Raw genomic sequence first — 6,307 nt, forward strand, 5'->3', positions numbered from 1 at the left:
ACCCCTAACCTCCACCTTCCAGTCCCCTCTGTTTCCAATCGATGAGACACTGAGGTCCGGGGCTCTTAAGCAACTTGCCCAAGGTCACACAGCCAGTAAAAGAATGAGCTGTGGGGTGCCTGGGTGGTTCAGTCGGTTAAGCGTCCGGCTTCGGCTCAGGTCATGATCTCATAGGTCGTGGGTTTGAGCCCCGCATCGGGTTCTGTGCTGACAGTGCAGAGCCTGGAGCCTGCTTCGGATTCTGTGTCTCCCTGTCTCTCTGCCCCTCCCCTGCTCATGCTGTCTCTCTCCATCTCTCAAAAAAATAAATAAATGTAAAAAAAAAAAAAAAAAAAAAGAATGAGCTGTGACTCAAACCCAAGAATCCTTGACATCAAAGCCAGCAGTCTTGCTGTTCCACTAGGCCCCCTTCACAGACACCATCCATCAGTAAAGAGGATGCTTCCAGCCTCCCAGGCTGGAGGGACCTCAGAACTCGATCTCCAGCAGAAGAGAGCATCTCAGAGGCTCTTCTCAAGAGCTGAGGCCTCTCCCCAGCAGTCAGGCCAAGCCAGCCTCCAGAAGACCAGGGAAAGCATTGAGTCATGTGTTTATACCTTTTCCAGTTCTACCTGTATTTTCCTCTTCCTGTATACAACTCCCAGCAGACTATTCCAGACTCTCACCCCTCAGGAACTTCCGGTTTCAGAGCCAGAGTCTCCAGCCAGGCCAAGGAGGAAGGATGGGGACCTCAGGGGACTCAGGGAGCCGGAGCCCACACTTAGGTTAAACCTTCCGTTCCAGTAGGGCCTGGAAATCCCCGTTTCCTTCTGCATCCCCAGCAAGCTCCTGTGCAGGCCTCCCAGCTGCACCTGGATGTGCTCCCAGCCTTAGCTCCCTCTGTGCCCCTAAGCTAGTCCCCGGCTCAACCCAGGAGGCCCTTTCCTCACGGAGCACCGGATGGAAGCATGGGCGACAGTCAAACCAATGGGTTCAAGTCTCAACCCTGCCACTTAGCAGCTACAGCTTAGTCACATGAACCTCTCTGAGCTTCGGTTTTGTCCTACTTAAAAATAGCGGGCTTCCCCTCTCTCCCTCGGCACTGCCTATGCCGGTGGCAGCCATCTTTTACTCGGCATCATGGCCACCCTCAGATTTCCGGTGAAGCCCAGGATTGTTAAAAAGAGGACTAACAAGTTCATCCGGCACCACTCAGACCCACGTGTCAAAATTAAATGCAACTGGAGGAAACCCAGAGGCATTGGTGAAATGGGGGGGAAGACAATCTAAGGGCCAGATCTCGATGCCCAACATTGGTTACGAGAGCAGCAAGAAAACAAAGCATATGCTGCCCATTGGCTTCCGGAAGTTCCTAGTCCACCACATCAAGGAGCTTGAAGTGCTGCTGATTTACAACAAATCTTACTGCACAGAGATTGCTCACAATGTCCCCTCCCAGACCCACCAAGCCCTGCATAAAGAGCAGCCCAGTTGGCCACCAGGGTCCCCAATCCCGATGTCAGGCTACACGGCAAAGAAAATGAATAGACAGTTTATGCGCACATCGTATTTGTGCTAATAAAACCATAAAACTAAAATAATGATAATAATAATAATAATAATAATAATAAATAGTGGACCATTTAGGGGTAAATTACCCCGCCATTTGCAGTGGTGGCCTTGACGCATGCGGAAGGGTCTGATATCTTGCCCCACCTCCTCCCTTCAGCAAGAATTGCCTGGATTGGTTTAAAGGTTCAAGCAACGAGTCATCAGGGCCTGCTCATAGTAAGCACACATTATTTTCCACAGTAGCACAGTGCTGTCCTTCTTCCGCCTTCCATATCCACCTGTCTTTCAGGGCCTGAGGCATCGCTTCCAGTTTCTAGAACACCAGCTGACTCAGCACCCTCAGTGCCCTGGAGCTTTTCTCAGGTGGGGACGCACTATAAGTCAGTCACCTAGGTCGCCCCAAACACACATGCTGTGTTTCTTCCTGTATATGTATTCACAGCCACTGGTGCCTTAACAGACTTTGCAGACTTCAGAGTTAGCATTTGGCAAAGACGTTTTGTGTCCCTTGATTCTCCTTCATAGGTTGAGGACGTCAAATATTTGAGTGAATTTACAAGACAGCATAGACGCCTTCAGAACTTTTAGAAGAGAATCATCAGTGCTGGCCTGGGGCTGGCAGTGGGGAGCAGAGCAGAAGCCCGGGCCTGTTGGCGGTCTCCAGTGTTGACGGAGGAGAGTCAGCAGACCCTCACCCCTGCCCTCCCTCAGCTGCCCCCTACCACCGCCTACACCCCCCTCCCCATTCCCTCTCCCTGTCTCCCCACTCCATATCACACGTGATTTCCCAGCTGTTTCCTATGGGGCCCCGGATCAGTTGACCCCAAGAAGAGCACAGCCGACAGCCTACTCCCCATTTCCTCAGGCAGACCTGCCACCCAGTCACCCCGCCACACTCCGGAGACGGTTACAGTTGCCTTTAGATTTTTAAATGATGCCCCGTTCCCACACACTACTTCTAAAATGCTGCTTTGACTGGGTGAAGAATTCTTTTCTTTTTTTTCCTAGAATGGAATTTGCAATGTGTTTTCTCAACCCACCCCCATCGGACTTGAGCGAAATGAACTCTGGGCATGCCTGTTTCTTCCAGCAAGCCTCGCCTGATCTGAGGACAGTCACTAACTTGTTATTCTAAGTAATCCTCTGCTGAAAGCTATGAGCCGCCTGTGGTGGATGAGAGCGGGCTTTTCAAGCACAAAAACATCGGACTTGCTGGCTCACAGGACAGACAGCTTCCCGGGAGGAGGGCAGTAGCACAGAGATTCCACCTTCCTCCCAGACGGGACAGAAAGGGCCATCGCGAATCAAGACCATTTGGGGGTGACCGTGCTATACACTCTTGTCATTGCCTGGGGAATGTTTCATCAGTCCCCCACTCACTGACATTTAGGTCACCGTCATCAACAGAGGCTCCCCCACCTATCACATCAGATTAACGGATCACATCCCCCCCCAACATCCTCAAAACTGGCCCAACACCGAGTTATTGTACCTTCTTTGAGGCCTTCCTCACTTGACTCTTTGCTGTCACTTCCTTCTCCGACCACATCCCCCTGCTTATCAATCCCCCAATTCTATTAGGCTCCTCTAAGCCAAGACCACACGTGCATCCCACCATTCCCTGTGCCTGGAGCATCCTTCCCCACTTTTCTGATAACAAATTCACACCGGCTTTCAAGGCAACTCACATCTCTCAGGCTGTTCCCAAACACCTACCTCCATCCTTAACGTGTTGAAATCAGTCGTGTTCACGTCTGGTTTTCCCCGCCATGGTGGCTCCCATGAACTTGGTTCCTTCATCTCTGTTCGCCTAGACCCTGCACCCGATGGGTCTTGAGCCCATGTTTGTTCGGTCAATGGAAGAAACACCGACTGAACACATGTCTACTGGAGGGAGGCACTGTGATAAGATGCTATAACCAACAAAAGAAAAAACAGAATGTCAATCCAGCATTCTAGACCTCAATGAGCCTATGAGTGTGTGAGCTCATACAAATTCAATAATCCGTAGTCAAAAGTGATAAAAAAAAAAAATACAAAAAGACACGGGACAGGTCTCCAGTCCTAGGGAGCTTACAATCTAGTTTCCAGAAAAGGACTTCTGTATGCATGTAAAGGATTCACATTTCACAAGTCTGCGTGTCCCCGGCCAAGTGAGCACCCAGCTGCTCTGGAGGAGGCCATCCCTGTGGGTCAGATGGTCAGGGAAGTCTTCCTGGAGGAGGTGCGGCTTGAGCTGGGTGTCGCAGGATAGGCAGGACTCAGAGATGAAGAGACATTCCAGGCACAGGGAACAGAAGGAGCACAGCAGAGATGTGGGAAAGGGAGTTCAGGAAACTGCCCCTAAAGAATAATAATAATTAATCTTAGTAAAGGGTTCTGTGAGCTGAGAAGCTGTTATGGGGCTTTTCAGATATTGTAAGGTTTTGTTGCGGTGGTGGCTCTGACTTCAAATGAGCTGAAGGCCTTGATCGGCGGCCACTCCAACCAGATCTTTTCCTAACTGGCCAGTGGTGCACACCCAGCCACGAGTGGTAGAGTAAACTGTCTCCTAATACTTTGGTTTCAATTTGGGATGAGATATTTTTGCTTAACATTCGTCAGTCTCTTCTGCCAAAGTCTAAGGCAGTGTAGGGCTGTGGAAAGAGCACAAGTCTGGATCCCTCAGTTCATAGCCTGACTCCACTTTTTTTCTCCCAGTGATGAGGCCATCATCATCAGCAACGTTTACCCAGCGCCTGCTTGGTTCCAGGCACTGTTCTAAACAACAACAACAAAAAACCTGTCTTATTTTATCATCCCCATTTTCCAGATGAGGAAACTGATGCACAGAGAATAAATAACTTCCCCAGAGTGATCTGTGGCGAACGAGCGGCGGAGCTGGGATTGGAACCCACACAGTTTGACTCCGTGGGCCTCACCCGGAACCGTTCGGGTCTCAGCTCCTCGTCTGCAAAATGAGGATAAGAATCACCAATCGCTCGCTGTTGTTTTGACATGGCATGAAGTTGTGTCACTCTCTGAGTGTCCTAGAGAATGAAAAAAAAAGCCCCTGTAATGTTTGCAGAAGCATCACCTTCTCCCACTATGAAAGTGACATGAGCAGACTCTGCTCCTGTCTTCACCGTTCTCTTCCCCGGGCGCGTTCCTGAGCTGTCCCTCTACGCACCTCCCTGTTCCCTGCTCCCCACAAATTCTTCTCATCTCCCAACCCTCAACTGTCCCAACGTGCAGCCTTTGATGGGCAAACATGGACCCAGCGGCTGCCTCGCAGAATTCCAGCCCAGAAGCTCAGCGTGCCTGTTCCCATTTCCCCCTTTTCAATGTCAGGAAAGTTTCTGGGGGAGACGGGGGCGGCTGGAGACTGATGGGGACTGTGCTGTGTCTCTGGCACGCAGAGGAGGCAGACGGTTCATGCCGAGACCACCCAACCGTTCTCTCCGAGCCCTCGCCTGCTAGGTCCCCCTCTGCAATATTGACGGAACCGAGCTGGGCAGGCATTTTGGTCTTCTGCAGGCAAAGACATGTTCCTTCCCCGAATGGAATTTGGTGTCTCCAATAATAATAAACGTAAAAACAGGTAGCATTTTTTTTCTTCTTGCCTGCTACACACCGAGCGCTGTTTGGGATCATTCACATGAACATTTTAGTCGAACGATTACACTCTCTCCTATGGATTAAGAACCGTCCCAAAGCCCTCCCCACCCCCATTTCACATGTGAGGAAACTGGCATCTCCCTTCCTTCAGTGACCCTATAAATAAACAGCCCTCGGTGCCTGGTGCAGGAAATGCTCTGTGTATCAGGGAAAATCATTCACCGAGACAAGCGCGGATGTTAATGTTATGAGCACTGGGTGGTTGGAATATATTATCACCAGCTCAAGCATGACAATGCTCAGCCACCCCAGGCCAGGAAACGTAAGCGCAGGGATGAATGGATAGTTTTCCCATGCCTCCCTTGCCTGCTCCCAAGGGCTGAGGCTGCCCAGAGAGGGAGCTTGACCCCTCCTCTGATCCCTGGGGAGAGGTCACAGCAGGGCTGTGCCTACAAAGCACTAGGTAAATGGGCAGGTGGAGGTCAAGCCTGGAGGGCGTGGCTAACGGTGATGGGGCACTTAGCGCGGGGATCTGTGTGTGTGTTGTTTACTTGGGTATCCCCGGGGCCTAGATGCATGACTGGTACACAGCAGGCACCCAATAAAGGCTTACTGAATGAACGAGTGAGTGAGTGAGTGAGTGAGTGAATGAATGAGGTGACTTACTCATGAGCAATCAGCTAGGAGAGCTGGAACCTAAACCCAGGGTTGACTTCTGAGGTTCATGCAAGCAGCTCCCGTCCAGGGACACACAGATGCAGACAAGGCAGAGGTGCTTGAGGGTCCTTCCCCGGCAAAGGAGAGAGGATGAGCGGTCAGCCTGACGGACGGCCCACAGTCTTGTGGCCAGAACACCGGACAGGACATCGGCCGACCCAGTTCCTGACCCTGCAGCTGCCATGCCTGGATCTTGGGCAAGTCTCCTCCCCTTGTGTGGCCCTCACTGCACCCAGAGGTCAAATGGAATTGTTAATGTCCGCCTGCTCCCACAAAGAGAATCAAATGAGATAAGACAAGCAAAAGTGTTTTCTTAATCACAAAGGCAAATTAAATACCGATTGAACGAAGAGGCCTCCCTGGCCTTTGATCTCCCCATCCACACCGAGTGTGCAGTGGGTACTGTCGGCTCTCCACGTCAAGAGTTCAGTTGATGGGCAGG

The 6,307-nt window shown here is 51.2% G+C and overlaps 1 pseudogene; it reads left to right on the forward strand.

Moving 5' to 3' along the window:
• The first annotated feature begins 1,119 nt into the window (after positions 1 to 1,119).
• LOC109266687 (60S ribosomal protein L32-like) lies at positions 1,120 to 1,527 on the forward strand (annotated as a pseudogene).
• Positions 1,528 to 6,307: the final 4,780 nt, after the last annotated feature.

Source organism: Panthera pardus, unplaced genomic scaffold (genome assembly GCF_024362965.1).
Source record: "Panthera pardus isolate Hobbes unplaced genomic scaffold, ASM2436296v1 HiC_scaffold_26, whole genome shotgun sequence".
Lineage (NCBI taxonomy): Eukaryota > Metazoa > Chordata > Mammalia > Carnivora > Felidae > Panthera > Panthera pardus.